Source organism: Heterocephalus glaber, unplaced genomic scaffold, assembly GCF_053883595.1.
Source record: "Heterocephalus glaber isolate CG9 unplaced genomic scaffold, H.glaber_assembly_v1.0 deba00001606, whole genome shotgun sequence".
NCBI lineage: Eukaryota > Metazoa > Chordata > Mammalia > Rodentia > Bathyergidae > Heterocephalus > Heterocephalus glaber.
The window spans coordinates 12,112,051-12,126,596 of NW_028258377.1; the positions used below are offsets into that span (position 1 = coordinate 12,112,051).

General features: G+C 41.0%; 1 non-coding gene and 1 pseudogene across 1 annotated transcript; both read right to left on the reverse strand.

Moving 5' to 3' along the window:
- Nucleotides 1-9,056: 9,056 nt before the first annotated feature.
- On the reverse strand, nt 9,057-9,163 carry LOC147822928 (U6 spliceosomal RNA). Its single transcript, XR_015444908.1, has one exon. It is a non-coding gene; the product is annotated as a U6 spliceosomal RNA (small nuclear RNA).
- A 45-nt stretch (nt 9,164-9,208) lies between these two features.
- On the reverse strand, nt 9,209-9,729 carry LOC147822929 (large ribosomal subunit protein eL39 pseudogene; annotated as a pseudogene).
- Between the last annotated feature and the right edge of the window lie 4,817 nt (nt 9,730-14,546).

The following is a 14,546-nucleotide window of genomic DNA, read 5'->3' on the forward strand; positions in this document are numbered from 1 at the left end:
GTGAAAGTGTCTTCACTAGTTACTGAGCGTAAGTAACTATTGCCTGCCATTTTAAATCTATACTGAGAAGGCTAGTTGGAATTATAATGGCCTTGGGAAGTCTCTGGAATAAAAAGGGGTACTGACACATTGGTAAAAACATATAGGCTCCACTTCTTTGTCCTTTCTCCCTTGTAATTCAGCTTGGTCTGATTCAAATTTCATCTTACTCACTTTTGTTTTGTTTGCAGCCCTAGGGATCAAACCCAGGTTTCTCTACCACTGAGCTATAAACCCAGTCCTTTCCTCTATCTATTCTTAAATTCCAAATGCAAAAGAAATGCCAGAAGAAAAGGTTTTCATTTGCAATAGTGGTGGAAAAGGTTTGTTCTCCAATCAAATAAAACAAAGTTCAAATTCAAGCTCTACTATTTACTCTCTGGGTAGATGATTTAAACAAGTCATTTGACTGAAGCCTATTTTTTTCAATAATGTCTAGTTTACAAAGGAGGGAATACAGATTAAATAATGTCAATTATTTAATGTATCTAGCTTAGGGCCAGGGATTTAGCTCAGTGGTTCCGTTGCCTGCTTCACAAGCACAAGGTCCTGAGTTCGATCCCCAGTACCAAAAAAAAAAAAATATATATATATATATATATCTTATGTGTTAAAATTGGACAGCATACCTATATGAATAGCCTAAGCATCATTATTGAGTTACTGTCTATTAAGCATTACAACATGCCAGACCTTAAAATGAGTGCTTTATGCAGTTTATAATTCTTAAAGCCAAGCTGCAAAGTAGGTATTATTTGCATTTTTTTGAGCTGTTGGGAATTGAACCCAGGATTTTGTGCATGCTGGGTAAGCACTACACCCCAAGCTCCTTATTTACATTTTTGAAATGAGGAAACTGAGGATGGAGATTAATAATCCACTCAAGATCAGAAAATCTGTGATGTAAAGTAGAATTCATCCTAGTTAAAAGATAGATGTACTGAAAAAAAAAGAGAGATGCACTGTATGTACACTGCATACTTGACTTATGAACTTGATCAGTTCCAAAGGGCTGGTTGTAACTCAAGTTGGTTGTAAGTCAATACAGCTGAGATCTGGATGTTTACCTGAGTATACACTATAGATAACAAGAAGCAGACAAATCTTCCATTAAACCAATTAACCCAGGTTGTTCGTATGTCAGGCCAGACTTGAGGGTCGACTGTACAATGGTCCCGTAATTAGCAGAGAAGCACCTGAGAACTTTCTGAATAGAGTTCATCTGATTTTACTGGATATCTTAGGCAGTTCTTTATATACCAAGTGAGCCTGATCATTTATAAATAGCTGAAGAGGGTGCAATTAATTTAGGTAAATATTAGTTTTAAAAACACGTGTCCATGCAACCTACGTTGTCAGTAAAAATACATGACAGAACCATCCAGAGGTAGCAGAATCGACATTCCCCAGAATAGTCCACATGCTAGACCACAGAACCAGTTCTCACAGGCTTTCACCATAGTGGGAAGGAGGGCAGAGGAAGAGAGAAATACAAATGAGATGTTTGCAGAAAGCTATAGGTACTAAGAAGAAAATGGAACATAATGAAGTGGGTGGAGTGCACAGAGTTGATGAACAAGTTGGGCTATTCAGAAAGGGCTTGTGAGGAAGTGACATTTCGGGCTGAAATGTGAGTATCAAGAACCAGCCAGGTCATGAGGGATGTCACAGACTGTTGTAGCTTTATAGTTGTTGCAGGTTCTAGGAATCAGTAAATCCAGGGCTCCCTAGTTCCAATGATTATTTGTATGGGTAAATAATTTAGATCAGTTGTTGACCTTAGCTGTAAAGAAGGAGAGGGGAACTGAGCCATAAAAATTGCTGTTGCCCAAGAGGAAGTAGCTGCAGTATGGGTAGATAAGCAGCTTTAGCACTAATCTTGTTCAGTCCCTCTTTATAGATAAGGAACTGGAGATCCAGAAGAGTAAACACTTGCCTGAGGTCACAGGACTGGATAGTGGCTGGACCAATACTAGAACCTAGATCTCCTGGCTGCTGGTTGCCTATCAAAAGATACTCTGGGAGTGGGAAACAAATCTGAGCTCAGGGCCTGCCTTGAACCCTGGGTTCCATAGGTCCAGGTGTTGGGTTCCAATCCCTAGAGGGAGTCGAAGTGATAATCTCTGGTTTTGTCTCTCCACTAGTCAGGGTCATGGTACTCTAGGAAGTAGACGTATCGATTGACAATGAAAGACACCTGCTTAGAGATTATATTTCCATAAGTCAGTCCTTTTCCGTGGCTTGGATAGCAAATTACTATTTTAAGTAGAGGTATCCTAAGAGTTCTACATGTAAATATTTATTAGTACTAGACACTGGAGAGTCAGTGGTTAGCCAATACAAACACTGTCCCCATCATCTTGAAGATCACAGTGAAGGGTTATACAGTAACCACAGACAGTTGTAAAACTAACAGTGAAAAGTTTAGGGAGCAGTTAGGTCCAGTTGGGATAGGAATTTCATTTACGTAAGATCTGGATAAGCCTCCTTGAGGAAATGACACTTAAGAGGACATCTGAAGGAGAATAGGAGTTCTCTAGGCAAAGAGGAAGACAAAGGTGAAGAAAGAGGGTTCTGGTCGGAGGCATGTGCAACCCCCAGTGGCGTGAGAGCAGGGAAAGTACTACAGGGCACTCAGGTCCATTCTCTGAGGTTAACAAACCATGGGAGGCCATATTTGGTGAAAAGGAAAAAGCATCTATTCAAAGCTAGCTTGCTCCAAGGAGATGGAGGGACCTTATGGTGCCACAAGTCACCATCTCACTTTGTCCAGATGTGCAGGGTCTTTTATAGTAAGGAACAGAGAGGAGAGGGAATATAGTGAGACAGTAGTCAACTCCAGGCTTGCTCCATCCCTCCTGGCCCTTTTCTGCTCCCTTCCTTCCCTGTAGAAAGTATACTGGGCACCAACTCCTGCATATTCTGGCCATTCATCTGGGCTGAGGTGTGGGCTAGGGGTGCCTAGGCCTGAAGAAGCTTGGAGAAGCAGCTTGTCTCTAGAGGAAAAAATTATAACTTTTAAAATTCTACTTTGCCCTGCCAGTTACAAGAGCTAACACAATGCTACTGTGGCCAGAGTGCAGACAGCAGAAGAGAATTTTGAGTGTTAAAAGACTAGTGAAATTTACTAGTGTTTATTTTAACAGAACAAATAGAAAATGATTTCCAAATTGGGAAACTCCCAGAATTGGAGCTGGTCCTGAAAGCTCCATTCAGCAAGTTGATCTGACAGCATTCATATAAAAATAAAAGTGAGGCATTGAAAACAACTTAATTGGCTACAGCTTAGGAAACTAGTCAATTTGTTATAGTGTAACACATTTACACTGTAATTAGTTAATTGACTACTGGGCCTTCTGTAACCCATCAAAACTCAGCTGGAGATTAAACTGTTGTTTGGTCCATAGGGCATGGTACAGATGCCCAATCCAAAACACAGCCTCCTGTAATCTGTTTATCACTAGGAAAAGTAAACTGTGTATTCAGGTAAACACTGTTGTTGAAAACATCTGAAAGTGCTAGATGTCTCATTTTTAAAACTGTAAAGCCAGGTGCAATGGCATATGCCTGTTGTCCCTGCTGAGGCAGGAGGATTGTAAATTCAAGACCAGCCTAGCAATTTAACAAGCTCCTGCTCGCCCCCTCCCCCGAAAAAAATCTTTTTGAGACAGGGCTTGCTAAATAACACAGGCTACGTGGCACAGTTTGTAATAGCTAAATCTTGGAAATAGCTCAAATGCAAATCAACCGATGAGTGGATAAAGAAGATGTGGGTTTTTTTTTATTCAATGGAGTACTACTCTGCCATAAAGAAGGATGAGCTTCACACATTTATAGCTAAATGGATGTACCTTAAGACCATACTTTTAAGTGAAATAAACCAGATATGCATGTTTAAATACCACTTTGTTTCTCTGGTGTGAGAAACCGAATGTGGAATAAATAAATAAGGACTAAAATGTATAACAGATATTGGGAAAAAGGAAGAAAATGTTCAAATGGGAAGGGGAACAAGGGAGGAGGGAGGGAGAAAGGAAGGAAGGGACAAGAAAAAAGTGAAAATAGAAGGAAAAACTGGAAACAAAGCTTTTGTACATAGGGAGAGGAGGGGACTTAAGGGGGGAATAGGATAAAATAAAATTAATTTTTAAAAAGACAGTAAGATTTTTTTAAAAAAAGTAACTCATGCTATGATCCTCCTGTGATCTTCCTCCCTCTGCTTCTGCAGTGGTAGGATTACAGATGTGCACCACTATGCACAGCTTTAAAATGAAAATTTTTAGAAAGACCCAAGGATGTAGTAATAGAGTGCTTGCCTAGTAAATGTGAGGCCCTAGCACCATGAAAAAAAAACAGAAACAAACTGGCCATGGTGACACACACATAATCCCAGCATTCTGGAGGCTAAGGCAGGAGGATCACAAGTTTGAGTTGAATATGGGCAACTTAGCAACTTACTGAGACCCCATCTCAAAAAAAAAAAAATTAAAAGGGGTGCAGATACAGCTGAGGGTGAAGGTCCTGGGTTCAAGCCTGAGAACTGCAAAACAAACAAACAAATAACCCAGAAAACTATAAGGTCCTGGAGAACATAGAGATAATCAGAATAAAATGGGAACACCAACAGGTAATCAAACATTGAAGCCACTTGTACTCTAAGATTTTACTAGTTTGCAGTTTTTTTAAAAGCAACAAATTTATCAGCAACTTCACTTCTACACAAGAGAAATAAAAATATATGTCCACAAAAAAAATTGCATATTCAAAAGAGGCAAAAAATGCAGAAAACACAAGTATCAACTGGTCAAAAATACAAACCAACTATTCAATGGATAAAATGTGATGTATTGATACAATAAATTCAGCAATAAAAGAATACAACTATGCTTGGGTGGACCACAACACCGCAGTAAGGGTATTTCTAAGAAATGTCCAGAAAATGTAAATACATAACAATAGATTAGCTCTCCCTGGGCTAAAACAAAGACTGACTACAAATGGCATGAGGATTCTTTTGGCAGTAATAGAAACATTCTAAAGTTAGATTGTAGTGATGATTGTATAATTCTACATTTATTAAATACCCTCTGAGCTGTACATGCAAAACAGGTGAATTTTGTGGTATATAAATTATGCTTCATGAGTTCGATCCCCAGTACAAAAAAAAGTATGTTTCAATAAAGCTGTTTTTGCCCTAAGTACAATGGCACAGATTTGGGTCTGGAGATGTAGCTTAGTGGTAGAGTGTTTGCCTGGCATGCACAAGGCTCTGGTTTCTGTTTTCAGGACTGAAAAAAATATACATAGAAATGCCTTTTTTGGTGTGTCAGCGTTTGTTTGGTTTTTTGTTGTTGTTGTTTTGTTTGGTACCAGGGTTCGAACTTGGGTCATGAGGCAGGCAGCGGAACCATTGAGCTAAATCCCCGGCCCATGTGTGTCAGTGTTTTAAAAGGAGGGAAGGTATAGATTTGAAAAAGAATCCAATAAACCACACCCAGTCCTCCTTCCTTCCTTTTTCCAGGACACACAGATGTGTAGCAGGGCACAAAAGCAACTAAGTGATTCCAGGCCCTCCCCAACTGCTCCCAGGCTCACCTTGCTGTTGAAGCCTTTTGCCTGCGTAGTCATGATGCCAATAGCTCCAACTGAACTTGGTCCCTCCCACACTGACCACATACCTTCTGAAACACAGTTTCCCTGTCCCTTTTCCTGCAGGTTTTGGTGAACTGGGCTCCTGGGCCTACGAACATAGGGCAAGACTGCCTAGAGCTGGAGTTCTCCACTACAGCTGCCCACCAAATTACCTGGGGCTCTTTTCATTCCCAGAGGCCCATGTGTTATCCCAGCCCAACTAAATCAGAACCTCAAGTGGTAGAACCAGGTATTAGTCCTGTCCAATACTCTACAGGTGATCCTAGGCAAGCACTAGGTTGAGAACTGTGGCTCTCCTTTCTGGAATCTAGAATGTGTCCATCCAGGCCTCCAGCTCTCCTAGGATGAGCTCTCTGGGACTTTTTTTTTTTTGGTACTGGGGATAGAACTTGGGACCTTGCACTTTGCAAGACAGGTGGCCGAACCACTGGGCTAAATCCCTGGCCCCTCTCTGGGACTTTAGTCTCGTGTTTTACTTCAATCCCTGCTTTGTGTGATTTAGACTCCGCATTTTCATTCTCCCTAGAGCAACGAGGCAGGGTTCAGATAAATCAACTAGAGGAGCCAGGAAACAGGTGCAGCACATTGTCCCTCCTGGAGCGATGATTCTCAATTTTTAAATCAAAGAAGCTTGGGCTTAACAACTTATAAACTAATTAAGACTAATTTAACATGTTGGAGACGAGTGGAGGAGATCAGTATGTTTTTAGAACTCTCCAGTAGATTTACATATATGGCCAGGATTGAGTAAAAACTACTGTTTATCAGGTACTCCTTAGGTATACCATACACTATATCAAATACTTAACATGTTCTTTCTTCTGAGCAGCTATGCAAAGTAGATAGGTATTAGAGATGGGGAAACCAAAGCTCAGTTAGGTTGAATGAATTGCCTACCGTTGCATAGTGAGGTAAAGGTGAAAGGAGAATTCACACCAGTCTGGCTGAATCCAGAGATCCAGCTGCATAGCCTTGGCTGACCCAGCTGCAGCCCTTTGTCCCCTCCTGGGTAAGTCTCATTGGCCCTTCAGTTTCTGCCTCCCCTCTTCTTCCTTGGTGTCATTTCTATGAAAAGCACAATAACTTATTATGTGTTGATGCGTCTTCTGCAGCTGGTGAAAATGAGAGGTGGGTGTGCTGATGTGTTGGGAAAGTGTTTACCCATTCTGGGGTGAAAATCTAGGGCACTGCACATGTTGGGTAAAAATTTATCTTGATGCTGCCTTTTGGTTTTGCCAACTATAAGGGTAAAAAGAAAATATTCCTTGGAGGCAAGAACGCTTTCCTAAAACTCTTTCTCATTCCAATTTCAAGGAGTAGATCAGAGCCCAACCCACCTCCTGATTGTGGCCACAAGGACAGAGGTCTAAGCCCCTGTCAGGAGGACAGGGTGGGTCACACATGCCTAGGAGGGAAGACAAGTCATCTCAGGAAGTAAGTCAGCCCCCAAAGCACTGTATTAGTGAGTTTTTGTTGCCAAAATGAAATACCCAAGGCTGAGTACTTACAGCATTAAAAAAGAAGAAGAGGTTTACTTAACTCACACTTTTGTTCACACTTTTTGGCTGAAAGTCTAAACAGCATAATGTCATCTCTGGCAAGGGCTCCCCCTGACAACATCACCTTGTGGCAGATGGAATGATGGTGGAATTGAGGGAGAGCTCACAGCGAGAATAGGAAGCCAGAAGATGGGTAGGGGCCCATCTATTTTACAGACTCCCACTAAGCTTCCCTTCTTACAGGCCCTACCATCTCCCAACACTGCCATACTGGGGACTCAATTTCCCCAACATGAACCCTCGGGCCCCAAACCACATTCAAGCCATGTCCAAACAATAGCAAGAAGGGCTTAGTTACTCCTTAAATTAAGAATTTTCATGGATGTTCCCCAGGTAGAACACCCATAGAAGCACGTTTAAATTGCTCTAGGCTTCCTGCTGCCCTGGCTTGCCATTGAGCCATTGAGCTCAGCTCTGCTCCAGGGAGTTCCCAGAGGAGAGGAAATTGACATTTGAGGAGCATCTTCTCCATGCTGGACAGTGCTAATTAGGGAAAGGGAACCTGAGCCATCCAGAACAGGTGCTGCTCCTCAAGGGTTGTTCCTAAAAAGGGAACTAGTGCAAATGAGCTTAAATGGAGCAGAATAAAGGCTGGCAGACAGTGTGGCAGCTATATCAGTAGACAGGGAAACGAGGTGGAAAGCACAAGTGAACAAGAAGATAGTGCCCAGGTTTGGGCAGGGGGTGGCTCCAGATCTCCAGAACAGGACTAAAAAGTAGAGCAACATCTTTTGGAATGGAGGAAGCTCAGGCAACAGTGGCAAAGCTGAGGGGTGGAACCTATTGCCAGGGTGATCTAAACTCAGTTCCGTAACAAAGGATACCCAACCAGCAAACCAGATACCCACGCCTGGAGCTGACTGGCTGATATTCTCCTAGGATGAGGGTATTGGGAGAGAAAATAAAGATTTCAATTAATGGTAATAGCTGTACGGGGCAATAAAATACTGTAAGGCGATATGCGTGTATGTATGTGCACTGGGGGGGGCTCTAGAATAGATAGTTGGGGGCCCTCTAATGAAGGAACACTAAGTGATGGTCATTAAGGGCAAACACTTCTTCCCTGCTATGCTTTGAATGTCCCACAAAAACTCATGTTAAAATGTATGCCTTTGTGAAGTATTAAGAGGTGGGGCCTTTAAGAGGTGTTTGTACAGGTATTCCTCTTCTTGATATCTTCCCAAAAGAATTACAAGCATCCTGCAGCCTGCCTCACAAGCGCAAGGTCCTGATGAGTTTGATCCCTGGTACCCAAAAAAAGTATTAAAAGCATCATACCACAGCGATATATGCACACCTGTTCATAGAGGCACAGTTTAGAATAGCTAAATCTTGGAAACAGCCTAGATGCCCATCTACAAATGAATGGATAAGAAGATGTGGGGTTTTTTAATACAATGGAGTACTACTTTGCCATAAAGAAGGATAAGTTTGAGACATTTCTAGCTAAATGGGTGCACCTTGAGACCGTAAGTGAAATGAATCAGACACACATGTTTAAATACCACATTGTTTCTCTGGTGTGAGAAACTGAAAGTGGAAATAAAGACTAAAATGAATAATAGACATTGGGAAATGGGAAGAAATGTTCAAATGGAAAGGGGAACAAGACAGGGAAAAGGGATAAAGGAAGGAAGGTACAAGAAAAAGAAGTGAGAATGGAAGGAAAAAATTGAAACAAAGCTTTTTGTATATGGGGAGGGGGGAATGGGGAAAATGGAGGCAGGAGCTATCATGTACAGGTGCACATTCCCTGTGATAGGCGTTATCGTTATGTATGCCTAAAGTGTACCAATAAATGTGGGGTTTTTTATGGAACACTCCACAAATTTGCATGTCATCCTTGAGCAGGGGCCATGCTAATCTTCTCTGTATCATTCCAATTTTAGTATATGTGCTGCCTAAGCGAGCACCAATAAATGTTTTGCTAAAAAAAAAAAAGAGAGAAGTGATTGTATTTTTTTTAAAGGTTTCAAAACATTTATTGTTGACTCAGTGCAATCACAGAACAAGATTCCTGATTAAGCACATTCAACTGTCCAGCCAATTGTATTAGCTTGATAGGGTAATCTCGACCGTGACAAAGAATGTATCATTTTGTGACTCTCGGGAGAAAAATATGCTGCATCACATGTTCAATTTTTTACAGTCCCAGCTTGGTCCTCCTCCAGTGTCTCCTCTTGGAGTTGTACCTGATTTTATTACCAGTCTTCATCCGAATCCATTGAGGAATGGGACGATTCTGCTTTGCTTCTTGGCCAGGAATCGCTTGATTCTGAAAGTCTTGTGAGAAGACATGGTTAGGCTCAGAGGCAAGCACACACACGCGATGGCGGACAGAAGCAGAAGAGCGAGAAGTGATTGTATTGTGAGGGCTTTGCCTTCATAAATGGACTAACCAATTCATGGATTATGGGTCATTCCAGAGTGAGTCTTTTATAAAACAGTTTGGCTCTGCCTCCTTTATGCCTCTCTTTCACCATGTGGTGCCCTGTGTTAGAATTGTTGGATTGCTGTGAAAGTATCACTGAGTGAGTGAAAGTGACATAGAGACAGACACAGAGAGTTGGCAGCATCCTAGCCTGCCATGCCAACAAAATCTCCTCTGATGTGACCATGCGTCGATGATGGGAGGTGTGGACTTGGCAGAGCAGTGACGGACTGTAAAGTGCAGCAGCCGGGCCCCTCTGTCAATGAAGGGTTTTAGCACTCCTACCATGGTAGGAATTTAGCAAGGTGCAGGCTCATGGCTGCCAGAGTCAATAAACGCAAAGAACTTTTGCAAAGAACTTTTGCAGCTTCTTTTCTGTTCTGCTCATGGGAAAGAGATCACCAATGAAAAGAGTAAGAGCTAAGGAAGTGATAAACAGAGGGATTCACCTCTTACCAGATTCTTCAACTCAGTAAAAGAACCAATAACTCAGGTTTCCCAAACAGTTTTTTGCCTGACGTGATGATTAGTTTTATGTATCAACTTGACTGGACTACTGAGTGCCCAGACATTTGGTCAACACTATGCTGGGTGTTTCTGTGAGGGCATTTTAGGTGAAATTAGCATTTAAATCAACAGACTGTGAGGCAGATTGCCCTTCCTAACATGCATGGGCCTCATCCAGCCAATTAAAGGCCAGAATAGAACAAAAAGCCTTCTTTTCTGGCTTCAGGCTTAAATGGAAACATCAATTTTTCCTGGGTCTTAAACTTGCCAGCCTTCAAATGCACTACACCATTTGAACAAAGCCTTCAGCTTTTGAATCCATTTTCTTTCCTTTCTTAGCACATGAATTTTTTTGTTTTGTTTTTTTGAGACAGGGTCTTTCTATATAGTTCAGGCTGGCCTTGAACTCACAGCAATCCTCCTGCCTCAGCATCCTGAGTGCTGGTATTACAGGCATGAACCACCATACCCAGCTCTTAGCACATCGATTAAACTTTCTTTTTTTCATTAAGTTTATTGGTACATTTTAAGTATACAGTATGATGACATTCATCATTGGAAATTTGTACCTTTACATGATATATCTTGTTTCTTATTTTTTTCCCCATTCCCCTGCCCTCCCTTCAACCCCTCCACACCTCCCTATTTATAGACTTTGTTTCCGTTCTTTCCTTTTGTCATATTTATTCCTTTAATTATACTTCTTTTAACACATTTTAATTCATTGTCCTAATGACCAGGTGTGGTGGCACAGGCTTTAGTCCCAGCACTTGGGAGGCTGAGGCAGGAAGATCACCATGAGTTCAAGGCCAGCCTGGGCTACATAGTGAATTCAAAGCCAGTCTGAACTATACAGCAAGACCCTGTCTCAAAAAAAAAATTTCATTGTCATAAAATTTGCAATACAGACCTAGAATGAATATTGACTGACAATTCACCTGCAATGAATCTTACAATGAAAGTTCACTTTCAAATTACACTTTTGTCAATTCATGGATAAGGCAGGAACCTTAAAATAAGTGTTCTGAGTTCCTCCCTCTTTTTTTTTTTAAGACAAGGTCTCACTATGTAGTTCAGGCTGGCCTTGAACTCATGGTGATCCTCCTGCCTTACCTTCTACCAGCTCTCCTCATTCTTATAACATTTCTTTTGTTCATCTTATTTATACTATAGTTCCCCAAAACACTGTTGCTTTTATTAATTTAGACAGTTACTATTAGATCAATTAAGAATAAGAAATATAGGGACCGGGGATTTAGCTCAGTGGTTTTTCCACCTGCTGCACAAGCGCAAGGACCCAAGTTCAATCCCCGGTACCAAAAAAAAAAGAGTAAGAGATATAAAAGATTTTCTATTACCTTTATTCTTTTTCAACACATTTCCTTTCTTAATATAGATCTGAGTTTCAGACCTATGTCATTTTCTTTTTTACTAAAGAACTTCTTTTCACATATCTTGCAGGGTGTGTCTGCTGGAAATAAATTTCATTTTTTTGTTTGATAAAGTTTTTATTTCTTTTTTAAAATAACATTTTTATAACTAAACTTTACCATTTAAATCATCTTAAGCATAAAATTGAGTGACCTTTACTACATATACTTTTGGAAAATACTTTGGCTGGATATAGAATTCTAAGTTGATGAGGTTTTTTTCTTTCAACACCTAAAATATTCTGAGGACTAAGGGTACAGCTCAGTGAGAAGTGCTTGCCTGGCATGCCTGAGGTTCTGGCTTCATCCCCAACACAGTAAAAAAAATCCTTTTTTCACTCCCCTTTCTTCTTGCTTGCATGGTGTCTGCCAAGAAGTCAGGTTCCTGTTTCTTCTGTACGTAATCTGGGCTTTTTGGTGGTTTCTTCAATATTTTTTGTTATTTATTTATCTTGGGGTTTTTCGAGACAAGTTCTCAGTATGTAGTTCAGGCCGGCCTTGAACTCACTATTAGCCCAGGCTGCCCTTGAATTTGCAGTGATCCTCTTGCTTCATCCTCCCAAGTGCTGGAATCACAGGTGTGCACCACCACACTCGGCTGTTTTTTATTTTCTATAATTTGAATAGATGTCTAGGTATTGAATTTTTGTCTTGGGTTTGGGGGTTTTCTTGGTTGTTTGTGTTTTTTTGTATGTGGAGTTTTTGGGGGGTATTAATACTAATTAATACTAATTTGGTATTAATACTAATTAGTGTTCCTAAGCTTACTAGGCTTGTAGTTTAGTATCTCCCATTAATTTTAGAAAATTATCAGCCATTATTATTTAAAATATTTCTCCTGCTCTGTTCTCCCTTTCTTCATCTGTGGTGTTCCAATAGTTTGTATGTTATACCTTTTTACAGTTTGTTGCTGTTGTTGTTGAGACAGGGTCTCACTATGTAGCTCAGGAGCCCTGCCCCCCAAACTCAGTGGGATTCTCCTGCCTCGGCTTCCCAATTGCTAGGATTGTAGGCATGCACCAGCACACTTGGCTTATTGTGCTTCTTTAAAAAAATTCTCTTCTCTTTTTGCAGTTCAGTTGGGTACATTTCCATCATATCTTTAGAATCGCCAATTTTTCCCTCAGCTGTGTCCAGTCTATTTATGATCTCATCAAGGGCATTCTTCATCTCTATTACAGTGGTTTTACTTCTAGCATCTCCATTCACTCTGAGTTCTCACCTGCTTATATTACTCATCTGTTCTTGTGTGCTGTCTACTTTTTCCATCAGAGCCCTTAATATATTAGACAGTTATTTAAAATTTCCTGGCTGATAATTCCAAAATCTGTATCATATCTGAACTTAGTTCTATGCTTGCTTTGTCTCTGTAGACTATTTTTTTTTCTTGCCTTTTAGCATGAAGGTAAAGGAACTGAGGTAAGTAAAGATTTAGTGGAGACTTGGTGTTTTATTTAGGAGTCAGACTGAGTTTGTTTCCTCTAACTTTACCCGCCATGTTTAAATTCCTCTAGTGTCCTTTGTTTTGTCTACTCTGTTGTCTTTGAGTTTCCCTAAGAATTTCTTCAATCAGTCTGTCTTGAAGCTCTTTGTTATAATCTGCTACTGTTATAGTGGAGCCCTGTTGATATGATGGTAAGGTTTAGGGAAAGGGAAGTATTTTGTAATTTTATAGTTAAATCACCTTTTTAGTGCATCTGAGTCCTGGATTATGACTCAAAGAGATACCTGTGAGGATGGGATGTCTTCCCATCCTCCTGAGGAAGGTTAAATGTAGCCGCTGTTGAGAACTTGTTCTAACTATGGGTGAGATGGCTCTGATAAGGTTTTTTTGTTTTGAGAGGGAGTCTCAGGCTGGCCCTAAACTCCTAGATTCAAGCTATCCTCCTGCCTCAGCCTCCCAAGTAGCTGGGATTACAGGGATGTGCTACAGCATCTAGCCTAGAACATATTTTTAAATGTTTACTTTCTACTTTTCCTTGCTAGAGACAAATGGAGATTTATCTTGACTATATGCCATGAAGCCACGTTTAGCCTCCATCAACTTGTCAAAATCACCATTTAAATTTCCCTACTAGTAGGGCCAGGGATTTAGCTCAGTGGTTCTGCTGCCTGCCTCACAAGCGTAAGGTCTCAAGTTCAATCCCCAGTACAAAAAAAAAAAAAATTTTTTTTCCTACTAGTTTGTGGCTCCAGCTGCTTCTGGTCTAAAGAAGCCAATGGTGGCTGTGAGTGCATTTGTCTCTAGATTTTGGGATGGCAGTTTGCCCTGCAACCTCCTTTCCCCCATGGGTCCAAGATAAGCGATTCCCTTTCAGTTCATTGAGCTTTTTTCTCTTTATAAGCATGGGAATGATGGCCTCCAAGCTTTGTACATGTTAATGCTGGCATCAAAAATTGCTTTTCCTAAAAAACAAAAAAAATCTCAAAAAACAATTGGTTTTTTTTTTTTAAATGCTCTCAAAGCACATGGCTCAGGTGGCAAAAAGGCTCTCTAGGCCCGGGATTTAGATCAGTGGTTCTGCTGCCTGCCTCGAAAGTGAAAGGTCCCGATTTCGATCCCCAGTACCAAAAAAAAAAAAAAGGCTCTCTATAGCCATCTATTTGTCCATTGTGGAAAGGTCTGCAGGGCAGTGGCTCTGTATGTAGGAAAGACCCAATGGTGCACAGGTGATCCTGGGCAGGGAGCCAACAGAACCTACAGATGCTAGGGGTGCAGACCTCACCCCTTCACTGCCTCATTCTTGCTCCATCATTTCTCATTTGGAATGTCTCTCCTCAGACCCCACCTACAGTCCACCCTGGGTCCTGCCTGCTAGAATCTTTCATAACAATGGATCTAGCCCTGCCCCCAAACTCTCCTGCTCTAAAACCCTGCACTCCTAGAAAAAAATTACAAGTTACTTGGTGTGGCATGTAAAGATCCTC